Source organism: Marmota flaviventris, chromosome 8 (genome assembly GCF_047511675.1).
Source record: "Marmota flaviventris isolate mMarFla1 chromosome 8, mMarFla1.hap1, whole genome shotgun sequence".
Lineage (NCBI taxonomy): Eukaryota > Metazoa > Chordata > Mammalia > Rodentia > Sciuridae > Marmota > Marmota flaviventris.
In genome coordinates, this window is record NC_092505.1 from 2,049,370 (window position 1) to 2,065,510 (window position 16,141).

Here is a 16,141-nt window from a genome sequence, read left to right on the forward strand (position 1 = left end):
AGTGGGCCCGCAGCCTGGGCGGGCCTGTTCCCCCTCCGCCAGGCGAGGGCAGTGGGGAAGGACCCGGGCAGAAGCCCATCTGCCGGCACCCAGACCCGGGACCTGCTGCCCCCAGGACTGTGAGAAGCATCAGTCGGCCAAGCTGGCCGAGGCAGGCCGGCGACACAGCCTTTCCTCTCCGGTCTTTAGGTCTCACTCTCTCGGGGACCCGCTTCTAGCTAACTGTCAACGTGCTGTGAGGCAGGGTCGAGCCGCTGCTTTTCCGCAGAAGGGCCCAGTACTGCCCCTCCTTGTCTCTGAACTGCAGTTTCCAAGGAGAACCTGTTCTAATTCTCACCCGCTCCTTGGCGCGGGACAGGTCTGACTGGGCTTGAGCATCAGCCCTGTGACGCGCGTGACGTGCGCTGCTGTGGTTTTGTTTCCTCGGCTCGGGAGGCGCTGGCTTCTTGGACATGAGTTTTCATCCAATTGGAAGAACAGCTGCCTTTCTTCCAGTGCTTCCTACCACGTGCCCCTTGTTCCACCAGATGAGGCTGCTCCAGGGCCCCCTTTTCTTTCTTCTCTCTGCCCCACGTCACGGTGTTGTGTCCTCAGGCTCGCCACCTCATCTCCGGCAACATCGACTGAACGCGCCGTTGCTCTCCTCTCCACGGCTCAGCTGGCCTGTCGCTGAACTCAGGGAACATCCACCCACAGCCCTGAACCCCTCATCTGCTGACTCCCATCTGGATGACTGACAGTTCTCCTACGGTGGCTGCGGTCACTGAGAACTGGACGCTGGACATGGTGGCAGGCCTTCAGCTGTCACCGGGCTTGGTCCTGGAAAGGCTGTGGCTGAGTCGGCCTGACCCCTTCCGTCTCGCCGTCAGCTCTGCAAGGCTGAGGCCCAGCAGCCTGCAGCTCAGGCCAGGTGCTGACTGGGGGAGACGAGAGGCTCTCTGCTAGCTGCAGCGACACTGCACCCCAGCCTGGGCCAAGGCCAGAAGCTCTCCGAGGGCTGGGGCTGGAGCAGCCCCTCTGCTCCCGGGGGCTCCTTCCTAAGAACTCCCTCCTGTCCTTTATTTCCCTCCACTAACTCCAGCCTCTCGCGATCACTTCACACCGGAACACCTGGCTCCACCAGGTCTTGGCTCCCTGACCCCGAGCCTCCAGGCTGGGCTCCTGGCTCCTCCTCACACCTCCCCGTTCCTGGCCAGAGGGCTGCTCAGACCCCACAGTGCTTCACACCTAAGTACCCCGAGGGTCTCTCCTCAGGGTGCGGCATCCTCCGTAACCAGAGCAGTTATCACACTGATGAATTCAGCAACCAGGCCCGGAATCCACTGAACAGCCCGTCTACACCGCACACCCCACGTGTCCAGAAACAGGACACAGCTGGGTTTCCAGCCAGACTGTCACCAAGGCGCACGTGGCACCTGGCCACTGTGGTCTCCGGGGCCCTCCTGGAGCAAGGTCGGCAACCCCCTCTGTAAGGACGGTTAATACCTCAGGCCGAGAGCCACCTGCGGCTCACAACGCCACACCCCAGCCAAGAGGAAGACTCCCCGAGCCTTCACTTCAAACCTGTGGGGTGAACGTTACCATCTGAAGGGACAATGAGGCGCGATGGTCGATGCTGAGTGATTCCAGGGAGTCCAGAGGAAGTCAGAGGGCAGAGACAGAGAGAGAAGCTGTACCACAATCACCAAATATCAGCTTTGGAATGCTGACGGTCCTCTCACCAAGGACGGATGGCAGAATCCTGCCACTCGGTGAGTGCCTCAGACCTCCAGGCTAGGGGGCACTGGGACCTGAAGAGTGAGCCAGGTCAGCCAGCCCCAGGCAGGGCAGATGCTGCCAGGGCTCCCTCAGACGCAAAGGGCCACCCTGAGCAGAAACAGGGTCAGGAGCGCCCAGGAACGAGGGCGCCCGAGGCTACTCCCGTTGTCCTCTTCACCCACGAGCGGGCCGAGCAGCCCTCAGCCCAACTCAGCAGAGGGACTGCAGCCTGGTTTGCTGGTTGAAGGAGGCATTACCCAACCCCTGTAGCCCTACACCTCCAGAATATGGAGCCAGAGGGAGGGAGGGGGAGGGTGGGAAAGGGCGGGAGGGAGGGGGAGGCCGGGTGGGGGAGCAGGGGTGAAGGGGGCGGGAAGCGGGGGCTGGACATGTGACCTGGCCCTCAGCCCTAGGCCTATTTAGGACTCTCCAAACAAGCTGGGCTGAATAACAAGGGGAAAACCCGGCTCCAGCGGCCCACATCCCGGAGGCCACGTGGTCTGACGGGATGCCCTGGCTCAGTTACGTGGAGCTCCTGCTTTTAAGACTTGCCGGGGGTGGGCCGGGGGGGGGTTGGCCTGGGAAAGTGTCCCCAACGTCCCAGAGCTGCAAGAGGGAGGGGGACATGGGACCTGGGCCCCTGGAGCTGGGGCCACTTGCTCCCCTCCCTGGGTAGACAAGGAGGTCAAGGCCACCAGGGCCCTCCAGAGAGCAAACACATGGCCTGGTCAGCCTCCAAGGTGGCCCAGGGACATGTGCGCACATGTGCCCTGGCCAGGCTGGCATCCCAGCCAGGAGGGGAGAAGACACAATGCCTGTGGTGTCACAGCTACACAACCAGTAGCGATTTTTGTGCTCGAACCTCCCCACTGGGGCACTCGACCACTGAGCCATGTCCCCAGCCTTTTTTACTTTGAGACAGGTCTTGCTAAGTTACTGAGGCTGGCCTTGAACTTGCGATCCTCCTGGCTCAGCCTCCCCAGTGTCTGGGGACTACAGGCGTGCACCTCTTACGTTCCTGTGCTAAGAAATTCAGAAATACAGGGAGTGACGTCTGCTCTTTGCCACGCTCGGTGCACGCTTAGCAGGCATGAGGCCCTAGGTTCCCTCCCACGTAAAAAAGGAAAAAAAAAAGTGCCAGGTGTGGTGGCACCCTGAGTGCCCTCAGCTCCCACCAGCCTCTTCTCCAGTGGCTCAAGAGCCCTGTGGCTCAGCTTGTGTGCAGGGACAGTGGGCGCCTCCCCCAGCCACTGACGTGGGAAGAATTCCACAAGGTTTCGGTCCAACGTATCCACATGGCCATTCCTCCACTAGATGGGAGGCACAGGGGTCCCATACTTTATGTATTTTCACATATTACAGTATTTCTTAACTAAAAAGAGAAGACAAGCCATTCCCCAAAATACCACAAAACCGCAAGGTGCACAATAAAAATATGACAGTATTAAATACTTCTCATTTTTTTCTCTTCCAGAAAATCTGGAAGAAATGGATTCCTTTCTGGAATAAGTAAGTGATGGATGAAAAGTGAGAACAGTTAGTGATCATCATTTCCTTTCCAAGTTTCTTTTCTTTCTAAAGTTATTTTTATCCTCTCTCCCCTTCCCGTGTCAGGAAGACCACCAGGCTGGGCAGACAGTGCACTCCCCTCCATCCGGCCCCCGTTCCAGGCAGTGTCCAGCTGATGGGAATCCAGGTCGCCTCGCCGTCCCTGCCCACTGACTGCCAGCCCAGGAGGCCACGGGCATCGTGGCTCGGGTAGATGCAGGACAGGGAATGATGGGCCAGGTCTATGAAACCTGCGCCACCATCAAGGCGTTACAGGTGTCTGGGGTACTCCTCACCCGCATTCCCTAAGGACGGGAATTCCCCTGCTCTGAGCTGTGGTAATGCCTGCCCATGAAGCCAGACTCCAAAATGTCTCGAGGGACTCACAGCATCAGCCAGCATGCCCCGCAAACGCCCTTGTCTCTGCTCTCCAGAAAGCAGCCCAGAGAGGGCAGGCAGGTGGACGAGGAGCTCGCGCGGCTTGGCAGTGGCAGCGTCTCTCTGCCCCACTGGGTGGCTTGGAGGCTGCCCTCAGCCTGCTGGGCATGGGAGGACTCAGGCCCAGGAGCCCTGAGCCAGCACAGGGGTGGTGATCTCCTGGCCAACACAGACCAACAGCAGGTCTGTGGAGACCACGGTGAGGGAGGAGGAGCCACCACCCCTCCAAGCTCCCCTGACCTCCCCGGCACACGCACACCCGGAAACAGGATGAGTCCTTGCTCAGGGGTCACGCAGCCCTACAGCCCAGGAACAAGGACAGGAACAGGACAGGGGCTGACGAGGCCACCCTGGGAGAGCCACCCGGAGGAGGAAGGAGACAGTGAGAAGGGCAAAGGACAGGTAGCTGACTGTCCAAGACAAGGAAATGGGTAGACGGCACGTCCCCACCACCTGGTTGCTGACAGCCTCCACTGAGGGGAAGGATCCCTTCCCACTACAAGCAATCACCCCCTGGAAGGCTGTCTTCCTGCCCTCTGGTCACGTAGAGCTGAAATCTATGAAAGGGGCAGGACACCCCACTCCCAGCTCTGGACGCCCTCTCCCCTTTAAGCAAAACCTGTTTCCTGGTCTCAGTGATTCTCAGGTGTCTGCTCTTCAGCACTGGGCACGAGGCCGGGACCCTCATGTTCAGGACCAGTTTCAACAGCAGAGCCAGGCAGCGAGGGCACTGTGGCCCGGGGTCCTTTCTCGGTGAGGTGCTTGTGACCAGGTCCCCGGCAGCCCAGTCAGGGTTCACATGGCAGGCCTGGCACACACGGGCTCCCTCCAACGCTGCCGCTGCCGGGGAGCACGGAGCTGGAGCTGCGGCTCCACTGAGCACAACCCAGATCCAGCCTCGAGCCCAAGGGGAGACCAGGCCTGTGCGCAGCACGGCTGACCAGTGCCCTGCCACCCGTCCTCAGTGGCCAACTTCACACATCGGGAACAGCACCAGCGAGGCGACTGCGGGTTCGTGACGGGAGCCATGGCCGCGCGAGATCAGCTTACTGGCTTTCAGGCCCAGGAAACGAGTGGGAACGTCAGTCTGTCGAGCACCTGCATCCCCGCCGTTCTCCAAAAGCTCCCGGTGAGTGGAACAGGTGTGCCCTGACAGCTGGCAACTCGAATCTAGAGTCCAAAATGTGGAGTCTGTCTCCACAGCCTGGCTGATAACCCCAGGAGAGCCATGCAAGGGTTCCTACCCGCTGAAGCCGGGGAGGTGGGAACAGCTCCAGTGCTCACCATGGGTGCCGTACCCCCACGTCCATGCCACAGGGCCAAGCACAGCCCCCTAGTCCTACCCAGGGACAAGGGCAGTAGGGAAGGTCAGCAGGATCACTGGAAGAAGCGGGCTGCAGAGGCCAGGCGCAGCTCGGTGGAGAGCACTTGTCTAGTGTGCTTGTGCCCCAAGTCCAATCCCCAGCGCTAGAAAAAGCAAGAAGAAAACCAAGTGGACTGCAGAGACAGCGCGCGTGCCGTGGTGCAGCCTGCGTGTGCGCACACCTGACTCAGGTGCAGAGACAGCGCGCGTGCCGTGGTGCAGCCTACGTGTGCGCACACCTGACTCAGGTGCAGAGACAGCGCGCGTGCCGTGGTGCAGCCTACGTGTGCGCACACCTGACTCAGGTGCAGAGACAGCGCGCGTGCCGTGGTGCAGCCTACGTGTGCGCACACCTGACTCAGGTGCAGAGACAGCGCGCGTGCCGTGGTGCAGCCTGCGTGTGCGCACACCTGACTCAGGTGCAGAGACACCGCGCCCACCGTGGTGCAGCCTGCGTGTGCGCACACCTGACTCAGGTGCAGAGAAGTGCGCCCACCGTGGTGCAGCCTACATGTGCGCACACCTGACTCAGGTGCAGAGACACCGCGCCCACCGTGGTGCAGCCTGCGTGTGCGCACACCTGACTCAGGTGCAGAGAAGCGCGCCCACCATGGTGCAGCCTACATGTGCGCACACCTGACTCAGGTGCGGAGACAGCGTGCGTGCCGTGGTGCAGCCTGCGTGTGCACACACCTGACTCAGACTCCGGAAGGGGGACTGGCTGGGTAACAGGGGGAGGGAAGACAGGAAGGCTGTCAGAGGAGGCCCAGGGAAGAGGCGGGCCCAGGGCAGAGAGCGCCTGGCGGAGAAGTCTGAAGGCTGGAGGTGGGGAGCAGGGAGCGTGAAGAGGAGCCACATGGAGCTCCCAACGTCTGGACCTCTGAGTTGTGGCCTCGCGTACAGCACAGGGGACTTGATGGGCACCCCTGGGTGCTGCAGGTGAGGGGTGAAGCCGGGCCAGGGCTGTGGATGGAGGAGGGGTCAGACGGCCATGGAGACACGAAGATGGGAGAAGTGGGTCTGGGGGCACAGCCCAGGAGAGGCGCCGGGCCGGCAGCCTTCCCTTTACACTTAATTCCTGCTTTCAAAGTCTGCTGGGCTGAGAGGCTCCACCTTTTATAAACCACGCTCCTGGCTCACCATCAGTCAGCCTCCTTCAGAAGTCACCCTCTAAACGCCACGCTCCCGGGCATCGCTGGGGGTCCCACGCACAGTGCCCTGTGGTGGTTCTTCAGCTGCCAGACAGGATAGTGATGGCCCCTTCTCCATCTGCAGTCGGACAGTGACAGGGAAGTTCAGGACACCAGGGCTTCAGTTTTGAAAGTGTGTCCCAGATTGGTTCAAAGTCCGGGTGATGACGGATGGGCGGTGCTCCAGTGGAAGGCACAGTGGAAGGCCCCGGACCTTGCCCTCTGCCTCTGCGAAGCAGCTGTCCACCAGGACAAGGTTCCCCAGCATCCTTCCACTCAAGGCCACTGTCCCTTCACCTGTCCTGTCCTGCTCATCCACCTGGACTCGGAGAGCTTCACGCCCACCACCAGCAACCTCTAGACTCGGAATTCTGTTGGGGTCTTTTCCTTCCTAGTGAGTGACCTCTTCACAGGTCCCCTCTGAGTGCAGGAAATTAACCTGAAGTGATTTCAGATCAGTCCCACTCCTGACCTGAAGCTGCCCAAAACCCAGGACCACAGGCACGTGGACGAGGCTGAGCGACGGGCAGCAGCATAAAGGGTGGAGGCCGGAGGAAGCACAGGGGTAGAGCACTTGCTCCCCTGCTTGGCACACACGAGGCCGCGGGTTCCATCCCCACCCCAGCAAGAGAAAGAAAGAAGCTCAGATTCTGTCATTCCACTTGTATTATTATCAAATAGCGCCAGAGAACTTTTAGAGATGAAAAATATAACCACTGAAATAAATTGCTTTTAAAAACTGACTAAATAGATGAGACAAAGCTGAACAAATAACCCAGAAGGCAGCAGAGAAAAGCCCAGAGGACGGATGGACGGTGTGTCAGAGGCCTGGGGGCATGACGGCGGGGACGTCGCGGTCGGAGGGCCACGCTCGCACCCCGGGGAGCTCAGGAGCACGCGGCAGAGTGGCACCTGTGGCAGACCTGGGAGGACGCAGGGTGCAGCCCTCGCCCCACGAGGCAGGAGGCCAGAGCCCAGGACGGGGCCCAGGGCGACACAGCCCACGTGGAGCCCTGGGAGAAACCAGAGCCAGCCCCACACGGCCCTGCCCGGGAGGCTTCTGAGCCCAAGCCAGGAATAAGCACTGACCTACGGCCCCGCACTCAGGGCACAACAGCACCCGCTGCGAAACTCGGGGGTCGGGGCGAGTCAGGCAAACTCTTCAGCCCTCAGAACTGAACAATGAAAACCCCGAGCTCAGATGCCCAGCCCCGCACAGCAGGACGGCCCAGCCCCGCACAGCAGGACGGCCCAGCCCCGGGTCTCTCCAGGGAACCCGCGCCAAGGAAGTAAGCCCGGAGAACATCACAAAGCTGAGCTTCCACCCCAAAACAGCCTTGGAAGAGCACCCTGGATAAACCCCAGGGAGGAAGAAATAACACAAAAGCAGACACAGGGAGCACGGAGGGCCTAGGTGGTCCCTTCTGACAATGACGGAACAAGTACGCGCCGTCTGACAAGAAAGGAGAGGGGGCCAAAGCTCCAGGAATGGGGGGGACTGCCTGTCGCTTACGGAGGGAGGGCAGAAAGGTAGGAACCGCAGTCCATGAGCCAACAAACCAGGACTCCAGAGAAGCCCACGGCCAGGGGACAGCCTTGTCACCTCCCCCCTCCGCCTGAGGGCGGCCAAGCCAGCAATACTCCCAGCAGAAGTGGTGTGGCACCAGCACCGGCGTCGCCTGAGACATGGCCGTGACCTGCTGGCCGTAGGTGCCGCTGTTCTGAGCCCCTGCTCAGGCACAGCTGGCTTCCCCTGGTATGTTCTGGACCCGCCGCCCGCCTCCTGCGACTCTCCTGATCTCACTTCGCCCAAGTGCTGAAGGTGCCCAGACCTCAGGTGCACCAGCACCAGGAGGAGCGCGGGGGTGCCCCAGGGGTGCCCGTGCCCCACGCGCCCTGCTGGCACCTCACGTGGACATAATGGCGCACTCTGGGCTTCCCATGGCTGGCCACCATCCTCGGGAGAGTGACCAGCAGGACCGGGGCTGCTTCTCCCCCGCGTGAATATGGTGGTGCCCCTCATCCTCGGGACGTTGCCGGGTGTCTGTGAGGAGTGCTACCCTGCTGCAGATGCGGGCTTCCTGAGGTCCTGCAGCATCGCCCCGTCTCGCCGGAGTCCACCTGTCCTTCTGTGTTTATGCCCAGCACCTCCTTAATGTGTCCACTTTTTAACTTCAGGGCCACCATCAGGTCACTGGGGGTCACTTGATCACAGTGCAGACACCCAGACAGTGGATCTGGTAACCAGGAGGATCACTGAGCATCTCGCCAGCAGGCAGCGCACAGTGGGGGCAGGCTAGAGAAAGGGGTGCTTCTCGTCCCATGTAGGATGGGGCAGGGAGGGGTCAGAGTTCACTAGGCACGCAGAATGGGGTGACGCTTCAAACTCAGGAAGTGTTCATTCTGGGCTATTTAATACCTTTGGGCCACCACTGACCACAGGCAGTGGATCACTGGGTACCAGAGCTGTTGTCTCATTTCATTTGAAAACAGGCATTTGGGTTGCTGTGATAATAAACCTACCGCAGGCCTTCAGCACCTGGCTCCTGAGAGGCGCACACCTCTGTGGGACACAGCCGCCCTGCAGTCTCAGGCCCCCACGGTGGCTGCACGGGTGTGGCAGCCATACCACACCTGCACCAGCATTCCACTGCCCACAGTGTGGCCAGCGCTCAGCCACGTGACCTCCCTGGGCGGGCACCTGCTGAGGCACCTGGTGAGGGGAGGCCTCTCGCCTTCGTACCTTCGTGTTTTGCGGCAGTTTATTCGCACTTTCCATGTTCTGAGGAGGAGCAACGGGTCAGAACCAGGCAGCCACTGTGTTTGTACCGACCCCAGAAGGGGAGCCTGGGACACTCTCTGGGTCAGGACGAGATGGGGTGCCCCACTGCGCTCCGCCCAGGCAGCAAAGCAGAAAGGAGGCTGCTGAAGCCCCCAGAGGAAACAGACCTCAGCCATTCCCAGAGGCTGTGGATCTCGACACAGAAGGTTCCAAAACACACAAAGGAACCATCGGCAACGGTCGGGTCACTGGCGGTTGGATCAGTACCCCAGAGCCAACTGCATCCCTCTGCAGCACCTCGAGGAGCCAGGCATCTCAAAAACACGATTTACAAAAGCAACAAAACTCAGTGCAGCTGGGAACACAGGGACAGGGCGGCAGGCGGAGCATCGCGGGCTCACAGGACCCAGCTGCCAAGACACAGTCACTCTGCAGGGACCGAGGGTCCAGGGACTGCCAAGGAACCTCACAGTTCACAAGAGAACGAGAACGCACGTGTGCCTGGGCTCAGAAGGACCTTCTTAAGCAGCACAGGGAGGCAATGCCCCAAAAAAGAGGTGAATAAGTTGTAAAAACAAGACTAAGCAAGCGGAAGGCCTGCCCAGGAAAGGAGCCCAGGGGGGCCGAGTCGAGAGGGTGCACAGCACAGAGGCCAGATGAGAAGGACGCCGAGAGAAACGGCCACCTGACGAGCAGGGAATGGACGTGAGCACACGGCCACAGAGAAAACATGGGGGCCGGCGAACACAGGGACTCCCAGCTGCTGAGCAGGGAGGGCGGCCAAGGCCAGCAGACAGCACTCTGACCGCCCTGTCTGCAGGAAGGAGTCCAGCGTGGCCACCCAGAGTGTACGCTGGTGCAGGATCCAGCACAGTCACTCTTGGAGGCCACCTCGAGGCCAGAGCACTGGCCGCTGGAGGACTCTTCACGTGTGCACCAGGAGACAGGCCTCCAGTGACCTACACTGCGCTGGAGATGTCCCTTTACAGACCTGACCTCCACACGGAATTCTCACCAAGTCCCCTGAGTGATGTGGCATCCACCGGGCTCCCCAGCTTCTGCCCACTTCCTGCCCACTTCTCAGACCATCACAGGAGCCCTGGCCTGTGCCCAGCAGCCATGCCTGAGGCAGGGTGGAGAACTCTCGGCTTTCACATACACATAAAATGTTTAGTTTTGCTATTAATTTCCTGTTTCCCTTGCATGTGTTTTGGAAGTGCCCATTTTGTCCTCATTTAATTAGCTCAGCTATTCATTTCAAGAAATAAACAAATGCTACAAACAGGAAGTTGCAAAGACAGTGGCCTGGGGCTGAATCCGACAGCAACATTGTTAGTTTTGCATGTGCGGTGTTAAAAATAAACAACTTGCAGGAAAATCCAGATTTCTGACTTCTTTTGGAAGAACATTGACATGGTAAATCTGGTCCTGGTTCTGCCAGGCCACATGTGTCTGAGGTCAGTGGTGGTGGTCAGGCAAGCCAGGCCCTTGGAGGCAGCCTGGGCCACAAGCCCTGTTTGCCGTTGCCCACCGCCCTTCCCTGACCTTCCTGCCTGGTCCCTGTCAGCAGCTGTCTCTGCAATGTTTATGTAACTTTGTTGATCAAAAAGAAACGCTCTGTAACCAATAACTCAATAAAACTCAAAGAAAGAAATTAAAAGGTACGATGGGGTTCCAGGAAAATGAAACCACCAGCCTGGAGCAAGACCCAAGTGAGCCACAGCACACCTGCCCCCGTCGTGGGAATCAGAAGGCAGCGCCCTCTGCTGGAAAGTGCGCTCTGGTCTCCAGGGTCTGCCGGGCAGCACTGCTCCTACCTGGCAAGCATCCCCACATGCCAGCTGCCTGCTGGTCCCAGCAAAGCCACCCAGCGGGGGTTCAGAGGGCCTGCTGAAGCCCCAGGCTACTTCTAAAGCTGAACCAAAATACTGCCCATCACTTATGGCTCACACATGAGATTGTGTGTTTCCATCTTTGTGGATTATCAAAGTTACTCAAGTCCGCCACCCAGAGCCAGGGGCTTTCCTGCTCTCGGCCACAGAGCTGCTGCAAGGGGGCAGGGAGAGTGACCCCAGGGGAGCTAAGAGCTCACTGCAGCACCCTGGGACCTCTGCAGGGGCACGCTCAGGCCGCACCATAGGGGCAACTCTACGGGGCACGCACACGGAGCATCCTGAGGGAGGTGAGGGGCTCTGTCCTGCGCTGGCCGGCCCTTCCTCAGAGCTGCTCTAGAGCCACCTCCCTCCAGCCTCCTCCACCGCGGCTCCTGCCCCTCCCTCCAGGCTCCAGAGCTACCCCAGCAAACCTCTCTCACAGGCTGAGCTTCACCCGGGCACCTGCTCCCCACACAACCCAACTGAGTGGTCTTCCCTTCACAATCTGATTTCTGACTCCTCTGGCAAAAATCACCACTACCAGACCAGACTCAAAGTACACCCACTGCAAACTTCTCTGCAAGAACAGCGTCTGTGCACCTCCCTAGGAAGAAGGACGGACACTCTTTTCACTCGGCGACTCCAGTCACACCAGGACAGCAGCTAGAATCAGAAATCAGTCCTTGGGAAGCCCGCCCTGAGCATCAGCTCATGGGCCAGCACCATGGGGCAGGCCTGTCGTCCCCACCACGCTGCACACCGAGACAGGAGGCCTCGCATTCAGGACAACCTGGCAACTTAGCAAGACCCTGTCTCAAAATTCAAAAGGCTGGGGTGAAGCGCAGTGGTGTGAACTTGCCCAGCAAGGGTGGGGCCCGGGGTTCAGTCCCCAGCCACCCCCCCCTGCCAAAAAAGTCACCAGCAGCTCTTCAGCCCCTGCGTTCCGCGTTCAGCCTGCCCCGAGTTGTGCACACCGACGGGCTGCCCCCCCCCCCGCCCCCCATCCAGCATCACACTCAGCACATGGCCGTTCTCTTGTTTTGGATGGAATTTCTGAGCCGCTGTCTGGCAAGCACAGCCTCCTACAAGTGAAAAATCTTAAGACCAATATAGGTATCGAGCCAATCACTTAGTTCCTTGGTTTAGAAAAGTGGGTTTTCATATATTGAGTTTTCGGAGCATCATGGGAGGTGGGTAGAAAAACAACCTCTGAAGTCCAGATCCATCAGACTGGGCAACGCTGCCCAGGCCTCCCCACCTCAGTCTCCTCATCAGGACCCGGGGCAGCACCACTCTCCTTGTGGGCTTGAGACTCAAAATAACAGGCACGTAAAGCAGCTCGCAGCGGTGCAACCCTGGCACCCCCCCAGAACAATAAACAGAGCAAGCTATCAAGCAGGGGCAGATTTGATATCAGCAAACACTTACAAAATGTTGCGAGGAAGAGCCCAGAACTGTCCTGCCTGGAGCTGTGGCTGGACGTGGCCGTTTATCATGGGTTTCGCTCCCCACCCACTTTTAAAGCAACAGGGACAGTCTCCATCACTGATGCACGCAGCTGGCACAGGGGCATTGGCTCCAGCTCCTGGCCCCAGGTGACACAAGTTCTCCAGCGGGAGCCTGCCACCGCCTCCCCGTGGCCCTCGAGCTGCCCCTGCTTGCCACTGCACGTGCCCTTTCTGCAGCCCTTCCACACTACACGGGCAGTGTGGCAATGGGGCACAGTGCCCACTGCCCTCTCATCACCATCAACCTGACTCTCTGTCCTCACAAATGAGCCAGACCCGACCTGTGTCATCAGTGTGAACTCCATACCTTGTTTTGCAAAGATAATCAGAACATGGCAGATTCTTCTAAATCACCAGGGGAGACCTTCTGGAGGTGACCCACGAGAATGGTTACCAAGTGCAGCATTTTGAAATTAGTAGTTCAGAATGATCCTCAACACCATGAAGTGGCTTTAGGAATAACAGACTGTCACGGTCGCTTTGCTTTATGACCTAGAACAGCTCATGTAAACCCCAAACTCTGGTTAACCCAAAGCAAACCCCACAAAATTTCTGAGCAATTGTTTTGTTTCATAAAATTCAGTCCAACCGAACGGGCACGCAGACGATGGGAGGACTAAGTTGTGGGGATCCCGCATCACACAAGTCAGCACAGAGGAAACAGATGTGGCCAGCGCTTGGCTCTTTAAATACCAGCCTGCCCAACTTGTGACAGGAAAATCAAGACAGAGATTCTGACAGGCCAAGGGAGGAAGAGGAGTGTGGGGAGGGGAGGCTGAGCCTTGGCCAGAGGTGGATTTGACGGTGACTAGGGTGGACACGTGGCCCCAAGGGCTGCACCCCTGGGCAGTACAGTGGGAGCTGAGCAAGGCCAGGAGCCTAGGAAAGGACCACATGGGACTGAGCCAGTGACTGTCCTTCTCCTCTCTGCTCCAAAAAGCCAGTGACTTTGGCTCTTCTCCAACACCTCGTTTCCCCTGTTTACAAATAGACCTCAATATCTCCTCCACCTCCAATTCCATCAGAGATGAAGTTTGGTGGGTCTGAGGACTGGGAGTCCCCAGGATCTTCAAATTCTGGCTGTGCCCATCTATGACATGATGGTGGGCAAGTAACTGACCCTCTCTTTCTTCAGACCACTGTCTGGCACCCCCCAGTGCCAGCCACAGCACACGTGGAGGGCAGGCACCTGCGTGTCAGCACGTGCGGTGACAGCGCGGGAAGCAGACACGACTGCGACTGAACAGGTCACTTATCAAAAATAAAACTGACATTTCCCACTGGCCGCCCCAGCCCTGGCACATAGACCTGTCAGCACAGGGTACATCCTTGCCAATGGGGGCTTCTGGTAGGGGCCAGTCTGGGGCAAGGCTGCACTGCCAGAGTCCCCACATCATGTCGGCCTTCATCACCTGGCTGTCTTTAACCAGATGTGACACACTTCTCAGGTACGGCCAAGATGGAGACCTCCTGCGGTGGACAGGCTGCAGATGAGCCCAGGTGGCCACACAGTCAGCGGGACAGCCAGCCGCAGGGGGAATCACTCCTTGAAGCCTCTCCCAAGGCCAGAAGAGGCTCTGTTCCCATCATGCCAAGTAGCAGTGTTCAGAAACAATGTAATCAAGGCGCTTCCTGAGAGCAGGGAAAGTGGATACAGGGTGAGGCAGGACTGACTCCTAAACTGGGGTGGGTGGCAATAAGGAAAGCATCAAAGCCGACCTTCAGACCCCACAAGACCCCTCCCAGGCTTGCAAACTGGGGAAACATGGATCAGCGATCCCTAAATGAGCAGCAGTTTAAAAAGGAGACTGCCTTTTGGTTTCAACAGCATGGGTCCCATGGCCTTCCCCGCCAGCACCTGGCCAGCCAGAGGGACCCCTGTATCCTGGCTCTCTGGGATGGTTTTCATTTTTAACATGGTGGCCCTTATCCCATTCTGCCTGGGACAGCACTGCACACGGTTCTCTCTCATAAGACCTTAATATACCCAGGAAAATAACCCAATTGCTGCATTATTCTCTTAGACAAGACTTTAAATACTGGATTTAATTTTTTTTTTTTCAGAGAGGCCACTGGTAAGAATCATTTTCTCTATTTCACTAAACTTCTCTCAAAGTTCAAAAAAACAAAAAACACTACATTTTTCCCACTGCAGCCTAGCTGCCAGTAATTCTCCTTTCCTAAGTACCCTGGGTCCACTGCTCCAAGGGCCTTTGGGTGGCCCTGGGATGGAGGTGTTTTCCTCCCAAAAGGCTCTCTGGCTATCGACTGACCCATCACCTGACTGGACCGGTGGAGGCTCACGGCCAGCCTTTGGTCTCCACGCCAAAGTCAAATCGGAACCCTGGGCACGCGTCATCTGCCTGGCGGTCCCACCTGCAGCCCTCCCTCTCGGCCTGAGCCAGCAAAAAGTGAAACTAGCCCACAGCCTGCGGCTGGGCCGGGGCGCCCTGCGGGGTCCCGGATCCCGCGCCCCGAAATCAGGCAGGGGGCGCGCGCGTGGCGTCCCCCTTGGAGCCCCGAGGGTCCCGAGCGCGGTCCCGCGGGAGAGGGGGCCCGAGGCCCCGCCGGAGCTCGCGTCGCCCCCCTGGCCGGCCGCCGGCCCCTCTCGGGGCGCCCCTTCCCGGGCCGAGGCCCCTGGGCTCGAGGCGGGCGGCCGGGAGGAGGCCGGGCCTCGAGCGGGACAGGCTGCCCGGGAGGCCCGGAGGCCCGGGACCGCGGGGACCCGCCGCCCCGTTCTCTCGGGCCCGCAGCGGCGCAGGCCGGGACGCCCGACCTCGGGCGGCGGGGTCGACCCCGGGCGGGGGCCGCCGCTCACCTGCAGCCGCCGCCTGCTCGTCGCGGTCCGGGTCGCTGGCGGCCGCGCTGGCCGCTGCGTCTCGGCCTGGGCCCGGCCGGCCCTGCGTCGGGCCTCAGCGAGTGCGGCGCCCGCCGCCCCCGGCCCCCATCGCGGCCCCGCCCGCCGCCCGCCGCCCTCCGCCCTCGCCGCGCCGCCACTTCCTGTGCGCGACCAGCCACAGTTCCGCCGGCGCGCGGCGGGCGGGGGACACGGGGGACGCGGGCGGCGCGGCGCGACCCGGCCGCCGCGGGGACAACGGGCGGGCGGCGCGAGGCGGCGGGCGAGGCCGCGCAGACCCCGGCCTCCGGCCTCCTGGCCTCCTGGCCTCCCGCCGCCGGAGCCTGGGGGCGTTGGCCGCGCCCCGCCCGCTCGGGGTCGCCTCCAGGAGCGGCGGGGACCGTCCTGCGAGCGCAGCTCTGGCTGGGATCGCCTTCCAGACCCACGTGCCGCTCCCTGACTTATTTATTGTGGCCCGGGCTGGCGACATGGTATCGATACCTGACTCCCAGGGCCGGCGCCCCAGAGCTGGCCTCCGGAAGAGCACCCCCTCCCAAGCCGCAGTCACTGACCACTGTCCCCTCCTGGCCCAAGACTGTCATCTGCGCCCGGGGAGCGGCCACCTGCCTTCTCTGATACCTGGCCGGCAGGACGATCCTACCAGCCGGCCAGGGAGTCCTTCAGGGCCGCGGGGACACAGGGCCCCGGACAGGACCTGCCTGCAGGGCTCACCAAGGAGCAGGGCCATCTGCCCTCCCCTTGCTCCGCTTCATACTGAGTGGACCCGGCACCTGCTTCAGTGCCCAGGTCCTCACTGGATTTTCTGAGCTTGGACCGGCTTCAA

General features: G+C 60.1%; 1 protein-coding gene across 2 annotated transcripts in view; it reads right to left on the reverse strand.

The window, feature by feature from the left end:
* Window positions 1–15,417, reverse strand: part of Agpat3 (1-acylglycerol-3-phosphate O-acyltransferase 3) — a 77,959-nt gene extending 62,542 nt beyond the window's left edge. For both annotated transcript variants that reach the window (XM_027929168.2, XM_027929166.2), the window contains exon 1: window positions 15,280–15,417. The gene's annotated coding sequence lies outside the window, so the exon portion shown is untranslated. The remainder of the gene's footprint in view (window positions 1–15,279) is intronic.
* Between the last annotated feature and the right edge of the window lie 724 nt (window positions 15,418–16,141).